The sequence below is a fragment of the Nelumbo lutea genome, chromosome 2 (genome assembly GCF_056320005.1).
Source record: "Nelumbo lutea isolate HS-2025 chromosome 2, American lotus-T2T, whole genome shotgun sequence".
Taxonomy (NCBI): Eukaryota; Viridiplantae; Streptophyta; class Magnoliopsida; order Proteales; family Nelumbonaceae; genus Nelumbo; species Nelumbo lutea.
In genome coordinates this window covers 95084889-95107290 of record NC_142685.1, presented here as the reverse complement: position 1 = coordinate 95107290, position 22402 = coordinate 95084889, and the positions used below count along the sequence as shown (strand labels likewise).

Sequence of the window (22402 nt, the reverse complement as noted above, 5' to 3'; positions counted from 1 at the left end):
GCCGCATCACATAGGTTTAATTTTTTTAATTTTTTGATGCCTTAACAAGGCAAATTCATTCAACTATACAATTATGAGTGATGATATTTATAGCAAATCAGGAAACTGAGACAAGTAATAGTACGACAGAAAATTTGGGTAATGTGTGAGATGCCCTGTTCCCGTCTGTGTAAGTATGAATTACTGAAATGAGCAAATTAGACTCACATCTTTAAACCCATTTAATATGACTTCTAATGATAAGGAGAATCTACCGGGTAACAAAAGGGTGGGTACTGGGTAGGGAAGTCGCATCTCCCCCTCACAAATGTATCCTTAAAACGTTTCACTACACATCCCAATCACGCATTTGGAACATCTCCCAATGACAAATATAGAGATATTCTTAATGCATACTAAGATGTGCATGTGGGGTATTTTTGGGGTGCGGTATGTGGAGGGGGGGATGTGATAACTTTTATTTATTTATTTATTTTTTCTGCTGATACTTGGTGCTTCTCCAAATACAACCAAATTGTTAATGTAAGTTGACCCTGCATGGGCTCATGTGGGAAAGAGAAGCATGTCAGAGGGTTGAATACTGCTGATACTAGTGAGCATTGATGCATAGAGTGTGGATTGTTGACATTTTGAATGTTTATAGCTCGGTAGTGAAAATTTGCATTGGACCTCTACTTTTTGGTTATTTATTTTCTATCCAGATAGCGGTTGAATCTATATATTAATTTAATAAATTGTTATAAAACTGACTTGCCCCGCAATGATTTTGTTTTTTCTGAAAAAAGTTGGACAAGTGCTTTAACCTCTTATATTTTGACTTTTTTATGAGAAAATTTACTATAGTAAAAACCAGAGAAAAAACATTATTATATTAAGAATCAGATCAGGGGTAAAATGGAATCAGTTGTCTGAATGGTTTTTGGACCAAATGGTCTGATCACCCAGGTCAATAATGGTTTGAAAACCATCTCTTCAAGTATTCAGATTCAGTTTTCTATCTTATTTAAATAATTAAATTTGGTTTAATATGTAAATAAATAATTTACTTTATTTGAAAAAAAAAGGACCTATATCCACACCCATATAATGTTTTAATTTAATGAATTTTCATTTAGAAAATAAAATTAGATTTGATTTGTTATTCAGTTTGGAAAAAGTACAAATACAATTATGTACAGAATAAATACATACAAATTAATACAAAATGCAAGATTTAAAAGGCTCAATTTAGAAAGAATACAAATACAAATATATAGAATGCAAATATATAAAATGCGAAAAAAGTGAAGCTGGAAGCTGTAATTTAAGTAAAACTTGAAGTATAAATAGATCAGAATTTGTTAACAAGGATGAAAATGCAAAGATATAATACAGCCCCAACGTGCAAATTTTGTAGCAAATAAGAGTGGTTTTGCAGTACGCCAGTACCTACTACACTATGGACGAAATTGTGTGCCATAGAAATGCTTTTTAATGTCTAAGTAATTATTGTAGTCAAAATAAAACGTAGATAAATTTTAATTAATAAACATGTAGAAAAGATAAGATTGATTAAATATGAAAATAATGACAATACTTAAAAAAAAAAAAAAAAAAAAAATCTTTCCCAGTTGACTTAGCCTAACTGATGGATCGATCTGGAGATGAATTCGGATATGTTCCTCACTGAAACGCGTCTCACATCAACCTCACGGCATGTTTCGAATATGCATCTAAAACATCTCGTACTTGTTTGTGAGATCAGAGTGAGACACACTGTACGAGGAGGAGCAGATCCGATCTGAATCTGACAATACGTCTCGGGATACCTTTCAGGGCCTCTTTAATTAACATGTTTAAAGTCGTGTGTGCATTGGGATACCTTTCTGGGCCTTTAATTAAAAATGCCCTCAAAGACGCTTCTCACATCAACCTCGCAACACATCTCAACAATGTATTGGGAATATCTCCGAAATGATCGCATACAAGAATGGGAGATGTTCTCAACGTGCGGTTGCAAGTGCTGTGAGGGGTCGGCACACTGTCGAGATGCAAATCCAGATATATACGGGTGGACTGTGTAGGAGGGGGAAAGGAACATCCCCCCATCAAGTATAGAAGGTTAACAATGGCTGTAGCTGGGGTTATGCTGCTGTTTCATTAGCTCCTACTCCTGTGGTTGCCGTTATTGTGGAGTCTCGGCATAGCAACTGCAATCTCATCACCAATCATGGCAAAGCCAGGCTGCCCAGACGAATGCGGGAACATCACCGTTCCCTACCCGTTCGGCTTTGGAGACGACTCAAGCTGTTACAGAGACGATGGTTTCCGGCTGATATGCAACCACAGTTTCACCCCTCCCAAATTGTTTTTGCAAAAGAATATGATTGGGGAAGGCACAGGTGACCCAAACAAAGGTTATAACAAGTGTGATAAAGTAGTGGAAGTTAAAGAAATAACATTGCAAATCTGGATATATACGGGTGGACTGTGGAGGAGGGGGAAAAGGAACATCCCCCCAGCAAGTATAGAAGGTTAACAATGGCTGTAGCTGGGGTTATGCTGCTATTTCATCAACGATCCAACCATGAATGACTGCTTCTCGTCAACGATTTGCATAAATACGCCTGGGAGTTACAATTGTTCTTGCCCATCTGGTACAGATGGGGGCGTAAGAAGAAACGGTGGTTGCGTTCCTCTTCCACATTCACGGACAAAACTTCGGTTGATTCAAGTAACTCGGAAATGTAACTCGGAATGTATATTGTCTTCAATGTAACTCGGAAATCGCCACATCCACCAGTCCCCCACACTCAGTTGTCAATTTCATTGTTTGCCCAATCTCAAATAACTAATCATCAATTCCAATCCCCTCAAGATTCTACTGTTGTCGGCCCATAAAAAACAGCTTGAAAAGAAATAGAAAAAGAATCCAAGGAGACTGACAGCGATAGGGGAAACCAGTTTCCGGATCGTAATTGGGTTGAAACCAGTTTTTGCCGTTCCGAACTAATAATTAAGTAATCAAAATTATATAGAAGCCCCATGGTTTTCTTGTAATTCTTCTTCATGTATTAAAGGGTTATATTTTGTAGACAGTATATACGATAATTTTAGTTGAAAAATACTTGTTCTATCAACCTATAAACAGATTATAATTTACTGTATTTTTATTATATTTATTAGTGTAACTGTGTAATTACATGAATAAATTTATACAATATATACTTTGATTTAACTTTTATAACCTGCATTACAACCTAGAGTTACAAATTACTTAGATCAGATCCCATTTAAATCTGAATTCGATCCCGTATGAGCCAGAAGCAAATACCTCCCGGGATCCTAACAAATTGGGTCAGATCAGAAAAGTTGATCCAATTAGTTAACAGATTGAATTCAGAAGTAGCCCAATCCAATCCGATTGTTAGTTATGAAATATTATATATTATATATTATTTACATATTATATTATATATGTATATTTTATATAATATTTATATAATATATGTTATATATAATATATTATATAAATAGTATAATGTATTATTTATATTATATTATCAAGATTTTTAACTACACGTTTAATCAAATCAGATCAAATAAGATATTCGAATTCGAATCCAAATCATGCTCTTAAAAGTTTGGATATACCCTTGATCTAATCCATTTGCAAATCTATTACAAGCAAGGCAATAGTATCTATATATACAATATAAATATAGATATTATCAAAAATAAAATTTTAAGTTGTTATGTTTCAGGTAATTATAAATTTCGAGTATAGTGGGTCTAATCAAGCCACATCGGACACAATTATTGAGATTAATAATTCGTTTGGTTGTGTCTGATTTTACAGAACTAATAGAGTTTGGTTCTGAACTGGTTTCACCCTATTCTAGGCCAGACCTGACCTAATCACAGCTATAGGAAGAAGTGATAAAAATCAATGAATTGACTGCCATTTATCATCAAACCCCTCCTCTTTATCACTACTTAATATTACAACAAGACATAACCTTTAGAAATCTTTTGGCTTTTATCTATCACACCTTTAGTTCATTATGTCTTCTACAGTATTATCTTCCTTGGATGGAATGTATGGAGCCCAAATTCTGAATAACATTTCCTTTGGGATTTACTTTGACTCATGAAACTATTATAATCAAAGCTTAAAATGAAGACCCAAATTCGATATTTATAATCAGGACTCAGTGTTCAGACCAAGAACCTCTGTAATAGAGTCGGGTAGGTCCTATAGGATTGGACTGCATGATTAACAGATTTAATTAGATAGGGGGCAATTGGATTGGAAGCAGTTTCCCAATTTATGCCAATTATATGTCCCACCTTGTATTAATATTTTTTGCAATTATTATTAAGCATTTAAAATTTCAACTTTTACTTTTGTAATATAATACTTAACCAATTCAATCAACAAGAACAGAATTGAAAAATGACAGATAGGGTGTGAGTTATAGGGAGACTCCTTTATGGTCATTAGAAAGCAAAAAACAAAAAAAAAAATCAAAACTTATGTAGCTTTTTATTTATTTAGTATTTACCATTTGCATTTATTTTTATTTTTCTGTTTTTACTCAGACTAAAGTTCCATTACTATGCAGGTATAGCTTTAGGTATGGTGTTACTTTTTGCTAGTTATTGGTTGTATCATTAGAAAGTTAAAAAGATTAAAAGTTATATAGCTTTTATTTATTTACTATTTATCATTTGCATTTATTTTTATTTTTCTGTTTTAACTCAGACTAAAGTTTTGTTACTATGCAGGTATAGCTTTAGGTATGGTGTTGCTTTTTGCTAGTTATTGGTTGTATCAAATTTGGAAGAAAATACAAATCAAAATGCGCAAAGAAAAATTCTTCAAAAGAAATGGTGGTTTGTTATTACAACAAGTCTCATCAAAAGAAAGTATTGTGGAGAAAATAAAAGTTTTTACTGCAGAAGAGTTAGCAAAGGTTACTGATCAATATAATGAGAATAGAATTCTTGGTCAAGGGGGACAAGGTACAGTTTATAAAGGCATGTTATCAGATGGAAGGATTATGGCAATTAAGAAATCCAAAATAGTGGATAAAAGTCAACTTAAACCATTCATTAATGAGGTTGTCATACTTTCCCAAATCAATCATAGGAATGTGGTTAAACTATTGGGTTGTTGTTTAGAGACAGAAATTCCTCTATTAATTTATGAGTTCATCTCTAGTGGAACACTTTACCATAATATTCATCATGAAAATGAAGATTTTCCATTGTCATGGGATGACCGCTTAAGAATTGCTACAGAAGCTACAGGAGCAATTGCTTACTTACATTCAGCATTTTCCATGCCAATCATAGAGACATAAAATCTTCAAACATTCTCTTGGATGATAAGCGTAGAGCTAAAATATCAGGTTTTGGGATTTCAAGGTCAATTACAATTGATAAAACCCACATAACTACATTGGTGCAAGGGACTTTAGGATACCTAGACCCTGAGTATTTTCAATCAAGCCAATTCACTGAGAAAGGTGATGTTTATAGCTTTGGTGTTGTTCTTGTGGAGCTCTTAACAGGGGAGAAACCAGTTTCATCTACTAGACCAGTAGAGGAAAGAAGCTTAATCATATATTTTGTTTCTTAAATAAATAAGAACCGGCTTTTTGAATTCCTGATGCTAAAGTCATAAAAGAGGGTAGGAAAGAGGAGCTACAAGAGGTTGCTAACCTTGCAACAAGATGTTTGAGGTTAAATGGGAAGGAAAGGCCAACAATGAAAGAAGTTGCATTGGAACTTGAGGGATTGAGGAGATACAAAAGATCTTTCATTCAAAAGACCATTCAAGAGGACTTCGTAACAGATGAACCAATAGGTTTATGGGATACAGGTTCAACATCAACTGTAGGTAAAAATTTGGAGAGCTATGTTACATTCCAAGTAGATGAACAACCACTATTGCCTAATCCAGCCTCTCAGTCATCTTAAATAAGATATTGATATAAATAGGATTGGTGTTGAGGGTTTCCTAGCTAGATTGTGTGGACCAGAAAATAACAGCTCCGATGTCACAAACAGGTCAGAATGCCTGCTGCTTTAGAATGCCTGTATTGTATGTAAATGGATTATGTAGTCTTTCTTGCTCATATATCCTTATTGATTTAGAATGCCTGCTGCTTTAAGACTAGAAATTCCCTTCCAACCCTAGGAAAGACCGCAATTGCCTTCAGAGCTGCCATTGAAAAAGAAGATGATCTGCCCTCCCAGAACAGGCATCAGAAGTGAAGCATCACAAAGAGTTATCTCCTTTAAGATCAAAGATTTTAGATTCAAGATACAGAGTTCATTTCAATGTGACTTCTTCTACAGAGTGATTCCTTTAGGCTATGTTTGGTTTGAAGGAAAAGGCAAGGAAAGGAAGAGAAAAGTTGGAAAACTTATACAAGGTTTGTAAAGGTTTCCCTATCTTTCCCTTCCTTTCCCTATTTTTTCCTTCATACCAAACACAACCTTAAAATCTCAACCCAAACAGGTTATATATGTAAGCATGACATTCTTCTACTTCTCATACAGCTTCAGATGATTTTTGGACCATTGCTTATTTGCAGATGAGCACGCAATGGAGATCAATGTGATCAAGATTACCCAGCTTTAGAGGTACAATATACCATTTCTTCTAGAGAGCTTTTCTTTTATTCTTGTTCTTGCAATGGGGCTAACAGGTACACGTGTATATACAAGGGGAAGGTGGGAGAGCATGGTTTTTAAATTTATTTGATGAGGGCAGATTTGACCCTCCACTGACATCATGACACATGGCATTTCGGAACAATTGGGTGACACCCCAGAACCACCGGTGACAACTTGCCTTAGGCAAAATGATGGAGCCCCAACTAGTGACTTGGTGACCTAGCGACTTGACGACCTACCTCTATTGCCGACCTGGCGACCTGGTGACCTGGTGACCTGGCAACCTACCTTTGGCGCCGACCTGCCGACCTGACAACCTGTCTCTGCCACCAACTTGGCGACCTACCTCCACCGCTGACCTGACAACCTGCTTCTGTTGCTGACCTGGTGGAAACCTATCTGGCGACCTCATCCATAACTCAAGGTGACTAGCAACACTTCGTCCAGGGCCGACCTGTGGTACCTCGTCAGTACCGGCCAAAGCGACCTCCCTCGAGGGCTTGCTGACCTGATTGAGGTCCAAGTAGCGACCTGCAAGACGTGCTCGCCGACAAATTTTGCATGCATCCCATCACTCCCGAGTCTCTCAGAAGTCAACTCTTACACCGAATGTTTTGGAGGAAACTGAGTAAGGCACAAAGATTGGCCTACGTGCACAACTACCTCCGAGGACTTCGGAGCAGTTAGGCACGTCTTCCCGAAGACCCGAACGCATTGCGTGATGCCCGCGCCAAACAATGCCTATATAAAGGCCTTACCTCCAACATCAGAAGTGACATGCGCAATTTAGTTCTTGCATCATTCTAGCTCTCTGACTTTCAGCTTTCTCACAATATACTCATTTTGAATATTTAGGGTTTGGACTAAATTAATGGTTTTTAGGTTTTCAAAATATGTTAGAAAATAAAATTAAAAGGTTGTGGTTGGATCGGGTCAAAATTAGGTTGAGCCATATTGAGTTGGGTAAGGTTAAAAAATGCATGTTATTGAGTTGGTTTGAGTCAAGTTACATGAAAACATTGGAAATAGTCCGATAAGCCTTCAGGCAAACCCAGACCGAACTCGGCCTATAATGGCATCCTAACTACAATAGTAGTCCTTCAAGGTTAATTAATTAGTTAACTAATAATAATTAAAAGTTTTAGTTAATAAAAACATTTTAAATATTTAATCATTTAAAATATTCATCAATATAAATATTTTATAAAGTATAATTATTTTTAAATTAACTAAAACTTAACTTTACAATTAATTAATTTCATAACTAATTGATAAAAGTTTTAAAATTAAATAAAAATTAAAGAAATAATAATAATAATAATAATAATAACAGTAATAATTTTAGAGATAGTAGACAGCGTTTAACATAAATGTCATTAAAAGTTACGCTTTTGGTGGGAAAGACTTTAGTGACGTTTGCTGTAAACGTCGTCAAAACGTAAATGAAATGATGCAAGAAACGTCATTTAGCAACAGTTATTGTTAACCGTTGCATAAACGTTTTTTTGCCACAATTACTATTCACGTCACGAAAAAGTGTTCTTCAGCAACGTTTTATTTAAACGTCGTAAAACAAACGTCGTAATTTCTGCATTTTTTTAGTGATAAATGTGAAATAAATTCTTTGATTAATAATCACACTTGGAATTATGATACTAGACTGTAAATGAATATTTAAGAAGAAATTAAAGTAAGATAGTACAATAAATAAATTCAAGACTAGATTAATTATCAAATATTATAGACAAAATAAAAATATAGGCTTCTTTTATATATATTCCCTAGTTACAAGGTTAACTTTAATTAAAGTTCTATTTGCAATAGCATCCATATACAAACTCATGATTTCAAGAAGGGAGCCTTAATTTCGGTAGATCCCTAGCCCAAACCATTAAATTTTGAGCCCTCGATAGAAGGAGGTTTTATTTATCATTCCAATTAACATTTTCTTTTTCTTTAACTACATGAATGGACAATGTTCAGGGTCTTAGGTAGATATTACCTTTCATCATTCACTAACAAATGTTCCATTATAAAGCATTGACCTATGTGAAATAGAATCAGTCCAATTACTTATATATAAACTTAAATAGGGTTATGGATATCACCAGTTCACCACTAGGTTTCTAGGTCCACTATACCACAGGAATGGATTTGCATTTCCATGGCCAATTCAGTGTTAGAATTTCCATAGTGGAATCCACAACTCAACCCATGGAAAGATTAACCACATAGTGAATCACCAACATATCACAAACACAACACACCAAAAAAAAAAAAGCTATACACAATATAGTTCTACGAATGAGCTGGATATAAGACTACTCATACTTAAAAACACTTAAAAACTTGGAATAGATCTAGTCCTAAATTTCCTTCCAATGACTGCTTGTTAACAAATATGCACAAGCAACAACATGTTCACTTTTGGCAAAGACTACTAGGTATTTGGCTATGATTTTCAATCCTATGTTTACTTTTGGCTTAGGGTTCTACTTACTTGAATCATGTGGAATTGAAACCATCAGGTCCAAAATTTTTGTGGAATTGATACCCTAAATCCCTCAAGTTTCTAAGTTAAGAAAAGTACCATTCCTTGGAGCTAAGCCATGAAATCCATCTACTTGAGGAATTTGATGCAACCAACATCATTTCCATCTCAAATTCCATTGATGTAGCTTAAAATCAGTATGTTATAGTTGGGAATATCTTAATATGTAGTAGTAGTAATATCACACAACTATCATTATGTGATATGATCTTATTCTCTTGTAGAGGCTAGTGGTTCCAACTCTAGACCCAACCTGCCATCCCACCCAAAGCCATCAAATTTTGTCCTTTGTGGCTTAATTTAGTCTATAGGACAATTCAACATTTTAATAATAATGGGTGCACAAAACAACAATAAGTTAAATAAAAACAGAAAAGAAGAAATAATGAAATTAAACGAACAAAATGTTGGAAGGGTTAGAAATCAGGTTTGCCATGGCTGAACCAAGTTTGGTGGTTGGACAAATTTTTAAAAATTTTCTAACCAACCCGAGAATCGATTTTCCCATTGATTTTAAATTTTGAAATTTCGGGATCGATCTTACATTGAACCAAACCATATTTGAAACTCAAACTAAAATTGACCATTCCTGGTATGAATACCACAATGTGCAGCTCCTAGAGTGGTAGAGTCACAAAATCAGCCTTGAACTGAAAATGGCACAATGTGTGTGTGAAGCTGATTCAGCAACATCGCTTTAGCAAAAACTAGTCTCTAACTTGCTTGGATCAAAGTGGGTATGTGAATCTGATATGCTCTAATGTTTTTCTTGCAAAAACACAATAGAGGACCGGTGAAAATTGGCCCTTATCAAAGCTAGGTCTAATTAAGGTTTCTAGGAGACAAGGGAGAAGATGAAAGACCAAGAGAATGGGGATCCAAAGTCAAATTTAGATCAAGAGTTTATTTTTAGTTGATAAGAAATATCTTCTTAAGATGATAGGTGTTCCATGCCCATTTTCAACCTAGGTCACATGACAACTTAACTAATCATATTAGTAATGGACCTAAGGGTGATTTTCTCTAATGGTTCACGTCCCAAGGTGTTGCATGAACGCTTTGGGCCATAGTATTATTTGGCATGGAACCCACAAAGGTGTCACATAATTCTATAAGGGTTCGACCTTACCTTTGGAAGAGGTTAGGCTAAATTCATTGCTCAGGGCAGTGAACCCTTGACCCAATCAGATTGGGCTTAGTTTGGACCCGATATTTACACATACATGATCATTGGATTCTACCACCCTATTAAAACCCAAGGATAATGGACTAATATAAGATAAAATCCGTTAGGTAATCAAACATGTAATGAGTTTTTATTCTTACACCTAACCTCGACTCATAATCATTAGAACACTGCCTATAGGAAAGGACCTCTTCCATGACTACAAAATGCACTGTCACACTCTTTGCTCGCATGGATCTTATAATTAAAACATTTTGCAAACAATTTTCATAAAATAATAATATAGCATATAAATATATTTTTGGAATCAAATTTCAAATACAGTTGAAGTCCATTAACGATTGTATAGGTTTTTATCAGAGAGAGTGTAAACCCTGACATTCACAACCTTTGACAAAGGGGCCAATTCTATCACTATGATCATTCACTCAAGTAACTCCCCAAACTATCCTAACATGCCCAAATATTTGAGTCTTGATGGATCTCACTAATTGGTACATCAAATGTACCTTAGTCCAATACATTGTATAGTATCATAATCATGTCTAGGGTCAAACATAACCTTTTAGTTTTGCCAATCTATCTCCAAGGTCTAGGGCATAATTGGAAATCGGTCTGCATTTTAGTATTTCATTTAAACATCCACTGGCTATGTTTAGGGTCGAACCCTAACAGTTGAAACAAGCTGCTCCATCAGTTTAGCAACACACTAATGTCAGCCTTGTTAGGATAAACTCCCTAAGACTATCTAATGGTTAAGAACATTTTAAGCTAACATGAGACTTTTAAGTGTCCAATTTAAGGAGTAATTCATAGAAGCATACAAATTTAACATAAAATAATGATGTACTTTATTTATTTACTAATAAATGTTTGTGTACAACAATCTGATTGGAGCTAAGGACATACACTGTCTAACACAAAAGATAGTTTCAATGTGTTAATTACAAGTAAAACAAACAATAATTAAGTGGCTACGGGGACTTTGTATATGGGTCCATTTAGGTTCCTAACACATACTAAGTCCCGATGGAGGCAAAGAGAAAGTAGACCAGCTATATGCCACCCCACTAGAGGTGTTACTTAAGCGGGACTAACCCAACCCACAATTTTACACATTCTGGGCTTCAATTTTTGGTCCTTAAGGCTAGATCTGGTCTGAAAGTTCAAGCTTCTTTATTTTTTGGTAGCCCAAAGCTAGCCCGAGGTCGACCCTATCTTATTCTAACCCAAGCATAACCCACCTATGTGCATAGATATATGTATATACAAACACATATATGCACTTACGCTTTTGATAAATCATACACACATACATATGCTCACATTAAATTTTAGTGTGAGCTGATTGACCAACCGGAGCCCAATTGGCTTGAGCCCAACCCAAGAGCATCAAATTTCAGTTTTAATTATGTCCATGTTGAACAATTTGGGCTTGACCTCAGACTTGAGCCTTAGGCCCAATGAGTCCATTGCTTCTACGAGGGAGCATTGGGCACTTGAGCAATGCGTGTGTCAACTGCATATTCAGCTGTCGAGTCAACGGTTAATTTATAGGAGACATTTGATATCAGTTGAATTCGCAGAACTGAAAAACTTATTAATTTGTCTTTTACTGAATAAGTTTTGAAGGAGGTTATGAGTTTTTTAAAGGCTGAACTTGAAGTTGGGCAAATAACCAGGATATCCTTCAATATTTTCTTGTTTAATCATTTACTTATCCATTAATTAAGTTGAATAAATAATTTTATTTAATAAACTTGTTAATAACTTTCCAAAGAAAATGAAAGAGAAAGGAATCAAAACCGAACCTGTCTTCAAACAGTCACATTCTTATTCACCACAATAATCGTGTTTTTCTTATCCTTCTCCCAACAAAGTTTATGCCATAAACATTAACACATGATCAACTGAAATATTATTCATTGATATAAACAACCATTTATAAACCTTTCTGTTTTAAGAATCCCATAGAGTGGAAATGTAGTAATAAGTACATCAACCATTTAATTAACAAGTTAGTTCAACAGCTGTCTTTATCGAAAGGAATTAATTATTCCAAAAAAGTTTGTCATATAGTCAGCTCACCAAACCCAATAGTAAAATGGCCTTATTATCACCTGAATTGATAAGAGTTGGGAATCTAATTTCACATGCCCTTTATGCGTGGAGAAAAAAGAAAAAGCAACCATATGGGATAAAATAATATTTTTTCTTTTATATACAAAATAACAATAATAAATAATAATAATAATAATAATAATAATAATAATTGATGAGAACAGATTTGACCCTCCACTAACATCATGACACATGGCATCTCGGAACAATTGGGTGATACCTAGAATTACCTAGACGACAACTTACCTTAACCAAAACAGAATAAATAAATTCTGAGCTAAAAGAGTAATATTTCCATGATACTGAATCATTGATGCTTAATTGATTCTCATTATCTGTAATTCATGACCCACCAAAAGCAAGTCAATGGTTCAACTAAGTCAATGATTTTCAAACAAAAACTGGGTTTTGAATTAAAATTGGACCAGAATCATGATCCGATCTAACGCTTTGATGTAGGCTTGAAACCAGGCCCAGTCCAACCTTGGCCCATGTAAGCCTGGACCCAGGCTTATATTTTGGCATGGGGTCTGAGTTGGGCTTAGACTTCCGGTGGGGCCCAATTATTACTCCACTTTGGCCCCCTTAAACATGGAGAGATTGCTCTATAAACGGTGGGTATCAAAGGCACTCTGCCCATGGGATTACAGTTCACGAACATTAAAAAAAAAAAATGTCGGATTGATATTTTCCTCGCTTTAGAAAAAATCTGTGCCATCATACTCTGTCACCACTCACCACGTTATTGTAAAGGAGACTTCTCAGTTTTCATAGTTTTCATAGGTGATTAAAGATATGAAATGTGATGACAAGTTAGCATGGCATGCTTAAATCATGTCCCTCGTCAATGAAATAGAGTGGCTCACAAGTTAGCATCGTACCTAGGTTATGTTTGGTTTTAAGAAAAATTAAGGTAGGGAAAGGAAGGGCAAGAGGTAGGGGTGTCAATTGGACTGGATTTGTATTAGACAGTTTTGTATGCCCTTAACTTCAATCAGAATGATGTATATTATGAGTTTATTGTAAATGAATAAAAGTACATATTTGATTCATGTTCCCTTTATATGTTTCTGTATAATACCCTTCAACTGGACACTTAATGAGACTCGTGTTAGTTTAGAATGTTCACAGCCAGTGGGTCGGTTTAGGGAGACCTATCCTGATAAGGCTGACACTGATGTGCCACCAAGTCGGTTGGGGTGGCCTGTCTCAGCCTCCAGGGTGAGACCCAAGGCACATGCAGTGTAGGATTAATTGAATCTTTGAACAGGACCAGATTTCTAGTATTGCCCTAGACCTTGGAGATTAATGGGCAAAACTGGAAAGTTACACCCAACCCCTAGACTCGATTATGATACTGCACTAGGTGTCGGATTGGGCGGTCTTTGATGTACCAATCAGTGAGATCCTTAGCGGGGGTCAAAACCTGGGTATGTTGGGACAGTCTGAGAATTCATCTGAGTGGGTGATCATAATGACAGGATCATCCCCTTTGTCGGACAAAGGTAATGATCGGGGATGCACTCTTTCTGATGGAAACCAAGACTACCGGCAGCCGATTTCAATCGTTGAGATTTGCTTTGAAAAATATATTTTATATGAGATATAAAAGTATATATTATGGTTTCCAAAATGTTTGCAAAAGGTTTTAATTCCCGGGATCCATATAAGCAGAGAGTGCAACACTGTTCCTTGCAGCCGAGGGAGAGGTCCTCTCTTGTCGGGCAGTGTTTGATCATTATGGGCTGAGAGGTTAAGTGTAAGACCATTGAGGATAATACCTGATGGGCTAATCTTGTATCTGCCCACAGTCCCTGGGTGTTACAAGGTGGCTTGGCCCAGGGACCACTTGGGGCAAGTGTTGGGCCCATAGAGCCCATATGATGGGTTTCAGGGGGTGCACTGTCTATAACAGTGTATTCGGCTAGGCCTTGTAATAGAGGTTGGGCTGAACCCATGTGGTTGATGTGTAGATCAATGCTTGGGTCCCACGCCATACAGGGAAGCCCAACTGGGTAGCAGTTAGGAAGGCTAAGTGAGCACATAACCCTAATGGGCCTTAAACCCATTTCGAACTGGGCTAATTTAAGCAGTTAAATTAAAGGGGTGAATTCTAGGATTGGATTAGCATATAAGATTGGGTCTTAACCCTATCCACTCAGAGAGGCCAGATCTAAATGAGATTCAGATCTAGAAACCTCCTATTGAAATTAGGAGAAGGCTAATCCAATCTGAAGAGAGGATAAGAGTTTACCCTTATCACTTAAAGGAAAGTCTGATCCAAATATGATTTGGATCAGCAACTCCTAATGAGATTAGGGTGATCCCTTTAAGGTTATAAAAGGAAAAGGGGGCGGCAGCCTTTAGACACTACAGCATCACTGCAAGTCTTTCTTTAGAGCTGAAATCACAGAAGAGAGAATTCAGCATACCTACGAGAATTCCCTCTTGCCGCCTCCTTCCTGCCGCCGCCTCACCTGCCAGTTCGACTTCCATTCAGTGGGAGAAATCAAGATTCGATCTTGATATCAGTTCCTTGTGAAGGGACTGATAGGAAGCTATGCTCATGTGCCATCCTACTATTTCTTGCGAAGGACTAGGTTCTTGGAGAAGAACACTGCTGATTCTGCTCCATCCTACACTGCGCTAGATTCAGTGGGAGTAGTCTTTGGATCCTTCCTTGGGCGTGAACACCTTCGTTGGGAGATATTACTTCTCCGTATCAGGTATAATATTCTCCTACTGCTTTTGTTTAGATGTGGTTCAGTTTATGGCTCAAGATTGATCATTGAAAATATGATTTTCTAAATAGGGAATGCGATTCCCAATTGAAAGGGAGAGAAATTTTTGAAATTCGCCCACCTTATTCCACAAGATTTGGGCATCCATACGATGGATCTCTCATCCCTTCAGTGGTATCAGAGCCATGGTTCAATTCTTGAACCGAATTGGATCAAATCTGAACCTGCGCAAATGGGCAGAAGGTGTTCTACTCGATTTGCGCAAATTGGATGTTTCTCTAGAAAATTTGTTTCCAGTTAATGGGTGATTAATCTAAAATTAATTTTATAAATCTGATTATTATTTAGAACTGTTCTTTATGATTTTCTTGATTTATGGGCTGTTCGTACACATGGAGATCGAAAACTTGATTGGCGCAGGGAACTTATTATTATTATTATTATTATTATTATTATTATTATTATTATATGTATATAACTATTCAATCTCGATTCGCAAGCCTCGTGAGCTGAGCTTTATTAAACTTGAAATAAGCTTGAAGCTCGATTGAAACCGATTTAAGCCAAACTTTTCATAAGCCAAACTCGAATAATTCGTGAAAAACTTGATTCATGACAACCCCTTATCATAAACAGTAATCTGAACCCATATGTATCTTTTATTAACTATTCTATAGACACTGTGAGACGTCTCGTTTTACCCTATAGGTCAACCATTTAACAAGTTAGCTCAACAGCTATATAAAGGAATTATTCGAGAAAAGTTTATCACATACTCATGCATGTACCCCAACCCAAGAAAAATGGCCTTATTAGTTGACTTGATAATATAATTTCATATGACCCTTGTTCCTTGAGAATAAGCCCCTTATAATTGAAACTATGAAAACATGGATACATATACAAATACGCTTGGGAAATACATGGATACAAATAAAAACTATGAAAATAGTTGGATACTTTAGGGAAATGCATACAAATTCCATAAATATATCAATAACATTAAGTTTAATTGTCAAAATGGCTATAAATACATAGAAATTGATTATTTTAATGGTATACATGAAGAAATATATTACAATTAATATGGTGGGTTGCATACGTATTATACAATTTTATTGGTAATGCATCAATTAAGAGTCCAAAACACATATTATATAGATTTTTACAAATTAATACATGCACAAAGCTATTATTATTTTATTCTTTATTAAAGTCCAAGGCACAAAACATATGCAACTATAATATCTGAATTATTATATCAATTTTTTTTATTTTTTATTTTTATTTTTAACATTAACAAAAAGTCAACTAAAAAATTAATTCTCAAATGTTTGATAGATAAACAATATTTTCATTTTTGTAAACAATAAATATGTTATTTTAAAATATAAAATATATAATCTTAACTTAAAATATATCAAATCTATTAAAATTTTGAAGATGCATATCATATGAAAATTCATAAATTTTAATTACTAAAATAATTATTCCATTATTAACATTTTTTTTTATAAATTTTTAAAATAGTAAAATAATTTTTTATATAAATTTTGATTAGTGGATTTAATAGATCCAATTTATATTGTATTCTTAAATATTTTGTAAACAATATTTTATTTTTGTAAATAATAAATACATTGTTATTTAATGCAAATTAAACTATTTATTAATAATTTATAAAAATTTTAAGATACATATCATGTGCAAATTTATAAATCTTAAGTATTAAAATAATTATTCTATTATTAATATTTTTATTTGTATACATTTCTTGAAATTAAAAATCATTTTTTGATATATGTATGTGTGAAAAAATGATTTTTAGAGTTGAGCTTCTAGGGGCGGTACAAGGTATTCAGATTGCAAACCAGTTAGGAGTTTAAAATTTATTTATTGAAGGAGACTCCAAAGTTGTTGTGGGTTGGTTAAAAAGTCCAGCTTCAGCTATTTGGTGCTACAGGGGTATTATGAGGAAAGCTAATTGGTTTTCAAGGAACATGACTGTTAATTATCAGTGGGTGGGTAGAACAACTAATACCACAGTGGATGGGTTATTTAGGCAAGGGGTATCAAGCGAACATTTATTCTGGGCAGCTCTGTAAACTCTCATTTCCTAGTCTGATGTAGTACATTGTTGTTGTTGAGGAGAGGTACCAGCTCGTGCCTCTCCTTGGGCAGTCTGTTTTGTAATATCATTATGCTTTTTTTGAATAAAATATCAATCATTTAATTTTTCAAAATATTCCATTGGTTTTTTTGATTGGAAAATGTCCCCATTGGTTTATAAAATACTAATTTAGAATATTGTTCCTGTTAATTTGTAGTTGGATTTGTTGGACATAAGTGTATCCTGTTTGTTTCGAGTGCATGTAGACATTAAGCCCCTTATAATTGAATTTCGTTGCTTCAGGCCCTCTGCTTCTGACAGGGCAGGTATAACCGCCACTATCAGTCTGCCACAGCCGTTACTGGCAAGGATGAGGTGGCACGCGCGGGGCTGTCGTTGCAGGGTACGTGCCTGTCAGGTGCGGGACAGCTTTCTGAAGGTGACAGGCGCGGTGCTTTCTGACGAGGGACATGTCTGCTGTCCACAGATTTGTCGGGTACGACGGTTGAGCAGAAAGCCTTCTTGCGGTATGCCGAGCTACCCTTTCGCGAATTACCCGGAGTCGGGCTGTCTTTTGAGTGACGAGCTGCCCGTAGCAAGTTATGCTGAGCTGGCTGACCCGAGGTGTCCATGCCTCGGGGTGTCTAGAGATGGATCGGTGCGTTCCTGTCTGGGAGTGGCCCGAGGTGCATTGGGGGGATCTCGGGCCTTTAGAGAAGTCAGGGTGCCCCAAACTCGGGAGCCCCCGAAGTGCCTTAACCCTGGGGAGGAGGTGTGGTCACGTCCGTTGCGCTGTCATGCTGAGTCACTGTTTGAGCAAGGTCACGCCCACATGTACCCGTACTGCGAGGTCAGGCCAAATCACCCTCCATCAATAATCAAGTTTGGGGTCAAGCATAACATTTTAGTTTTGCCCATCTATCTCCAAGGTCTAGGGCATAATTGAAAATTGGTCTACATTTTAGTGTTTCATTTAAACATCCACTGGCTATGCTTAGGGTCGAACCCTAGCAGTTGAAACAAGCTGCTCCATCAGTTTAGCAACACACTAATGTCAGCCTTGTTAGGATAAACTCCCTAAGTCTATCAAATGATTAAGAACATTTTAAACTAACATGAGACTTATAAGTGTCCAATTTAAGGAGTAATTCATTGAAGTATACAAATTTAACATAAAATAACGATGTACTTTATTTATTTACTAATAAATGTTTGTGTGCAACAATCTAATTGGAGCTAAGAGCATACATTGTCTAACACAAAAGATAGTTTCAATGTGTTAATTATAAGTAAAACAAACAATAATTAGGTGGCTACGGGGACTTTGTCTATGGGTCCATTTAGGTTCCTAACACATACTAAGTCCCAAAAGATGGAGGCAAAAAGAAAGTAGACCAGCTATATGCCACCCCACTAGGGGTGTTACTTAAGCGGGACCAACCCAACCCACAATTTTAAACATTCTGGGCTTCCATTTTTGGTCCTTAAGGCTAGATCGGGTCCGAAAGTTCAAGCTTCTTTATTTTTTGGTAGCCCAAAGCTAGCCCTAGGTTGATCCTATCTTATTCTAACCCAAGCATAACCCATCTATGTGCATACATATATGTATATATAAACACATATGCACTTACGTTTTGATAAATCATACACACATGCATTAAATTTTAGTATGGGCTGATTGACCAACCGGAGCCCAATAGGCTCGAGCCCAACCCAAGACCATCAAATTTCAGTTTTAATTATGTCTATGTTGAACAATTTGGGCTTGACCTCAGGCTTGAGCCTTAGGCCTAATGAGCATTGGGCACTTGAGCAATGCGTGTGTCAACCGCATATTCAGCTGTTTTAAGAATCCCATAGAGTGGAAATGTAATAATAAGTACATCAACCATTTAATTAACAAATTAGTTCAACAGCTGTCTTTATCGAAAGGAATTAATTATTCCAAAAAAATTTGTCATATAGTCAGCTCACCAAACCCAATAGTAAAATGGCCTTATTATCAGCTGAATTGATAAGAGTTGGGAATCTAATTTCACATGCCCCTTATGCGTCGAGAAAAAAGAAAAAGCAACCATATGGGATAAAATAATATTTTTTCTTTTATATACAAAATAATAACAATAAATAATAATAATAATAATAATAATAATAATAATAATAATTGATGAGAGCAGATTTGATCCTCCACTAACATCATGATATATAGCATCTCAGAATAACTGAGTAACACCTAGAATTACCTAGGCGACAACTTGCCTTAACCAAAACAAAATGAATAGATTCTGAGCTAAAAGAGTAATATTTCCATGATACTGAATCATTGATGCTTAATTGATTCTCATTATCTGTAATTCATGACCCACCGAAAGCAAGTCAATCGTTCAACTATCTGAATTAATTAATTGTTGACTAAGTGAATGATTTTCAAACAAAAATTGGGTTTTGAATTAAAATTGGACCAAAATCATGATCCGATCTAACGCTTTGATGTAGGCTTGAAATCAGGCCCAGTCCAACATGTAAGCCTGGACCCAGGCTTATATTTTGGAATGGGGTCTGAGTTGGGCTTAGACTTCCGGTGGGGCCCAATTATTACTCCACTTTGGCCCCCTTAAACATGGAGAGAATGCTCTATAAAAGGTGGGTATCAAAGGCACTCTGGCCATGGGATTACAGTTCACGAACATTAAAAAAAAAAAAAAAATGTCGGATTGATATTTTCCTCGCTTTAGAAAAAATCTGTGCCATCATACTCTGTCACCACTCACCAGGTTATTGTAAAGGAGACTTCTCAGTTTTCATAGTTTTCATAGGTGATTAAAGATATGAAATGTGATGACAAGTTAGCATGGTATGCTTAAATCATGTCCCTCGTCAATGAAATAGAGTGGCTCACAAGTTAGCATGGTACCTAGGTTATGTTTGGTTTTAAGGAAAATTAAGATAGGGAAAGGAAGGGCAAGAGGTAGGGGTTTTAAGGATGATTGCCTGATTTGCTACCCATCATCTCAATAGAGAAGGAAACCAGAGTAAAGCAAAATTGACATTCCATCATCATACATTCCAATCAGGACTAGAATTTAGATAGGAGTCTCACATGGACATTCCATTTCAGTGGGAAAAATTTAGTAGGAACAACTATCATAAGCATTATTTTGTATGAAACTGAGTTAGTGTGATAGGAATCCTACCTTGGATGTGGCCTTCAACTGATTAGGCTTATGCTACTAAGTTGGATATTGAAGGATGACTAGATTAGAAAATTATGAATGGAGCAATGCATTTTATATCAGAGATCAGGGAAAATAGAGTTTGTTCATAGATGAAGGAATCTATAAAAGCAGTAGCGGTGGTCTTCTTCAATTATTGGTCCAAACATACTATGGTCATGAGAGTTCACATCTTACAATGCAAGTTTGGCTAAATAATGGGTTTGGTGGTGATAGTGAAAATGTAGGGGAGGGAGAGGAGGAAGGAGGAGGAGGAGAAGAACAAAGTGCAAGAAGAGAGATAATGATGAAAAAATGAGAGAAAGAGAAAGACAAATGTACCACTACTACCGGGAGATGTAGCAGTGGTCATGTGATTTCAAATGGAGCAAAAAAACTAGGAGGTCATGATGATGCGTAATCTGGTTGCTCCTAATTAGGTGGCAGTTTGGACATCGGTCGTTTAATTGGCCAGTCGAATTGAGTGATCTGGTTGCTCTTAAATCTGTGTTACAACTTATTTCAACTGGTTTTTCTTTATTTATAACGCAAATGGAAAGAATTAGATGCATGTGAGCTGCTTTTTAAGCAAAAAAACAAATGCCTTGCACTTGCTTCTCTTTCCTGTGTCAATGCCACACTCTTCGTAACTGAATTGAAATTGTACCATATTCATCTCAAGGGAGCTATTTGCGTTTGGCTTGCTAATTTCTCAAAGTCAGCTCACAGTAATTTAGTTTGAGTTGAGTAGTTGGTCAATTCAAATTTGAGTTTGGAAATACCAGACTCAAGTGGCTCGGAAGAATAATGGAGCTCATAATAAAATACTGTTTTATAAATACAAATACACATTAAAATAATATAAATAAATATATCCATGGTTATATCATTCGATTTTGGTTGGTTTACAAATGGACAAAGTGAAACTGATCCAACTTGGTCGAATTGGGAAATTTTTGAACCAAATATGACCTAAAATACTAGAAAATTGACCAACTCTGGTCGAGTTGATCGGGTTGATCGGTTTCATCAGTTTGATGAATAAACCTAATTGAAATAGATTATTGTTATTTTTGTATTTTAAAAAATTTATTAAAAGCAATATATAAAATATGAATAATTATTAATTATTTAAAAAGTTGAAAATATAAAATAATTGTATACTCTTATGTGTTTCTATTAGGCTACATTTGGATGTGATGTAAACAAAGAACCAATGTAAATTTTACATTGGTTCAGTTTTATATGCATTTGGAAAGAGGGTGTGATTATTGTTGACGTAAAACTACACTTGAGTTTAGTTTAGCGTGTGTTTGGATGGAGTATAGTTTTATGTCGATAATAGATGTAAACCTCATCACCTCTAAAGTTTTACACCAATAATCGATGTAAAACTTTACACTCTTCCACCCATCACTATTAAAAAAAAAAAAACAACATTCGTAATTGGATAGGACCAAAGTCACCAAACCAAGTGCAACCCTTGCATTTATTATTCTTATGTTTCTTTTAAATAGTTTTTGATAATATTGAAGCCAAAGGAACTATGAGGAATGAGCCACCCACATTGTGTAGTCGGATGAACCAAAAAATTAAAAATTTCAGGCTAAATTTTGATAATGTATTAGCAACTTTTAAGATTGTTTGGCCTAGCCTATCCCACACCTTAAGTGTAATAATATTTGTATAGGCTTACAGGATTGCCCATGTTAATTATAAAACTATGATTTTTTTATAAATTAAAATTTTTATTTAATTCTAGTATATTATAAAAATATATATTAATATCCAATTTATTATATAAATATTATATAA

The 22402-nt window shown here is 35.5% G+C and overlaps 1 pseudogene; it reads left to right on the top strand.

Moving 5' to 3' along the window:
- Positions 1-2209: 2209 nt before the first annotated feature.
- On the top strand, positions 2210-5964 carry LOC148872148 (wall-associated receptor kinase-like 1 pseudogene; annotated as a pseudogene).
- The last annotated feature ends 16438 nt before the right edge of the window (positions 5965-22402 follow it).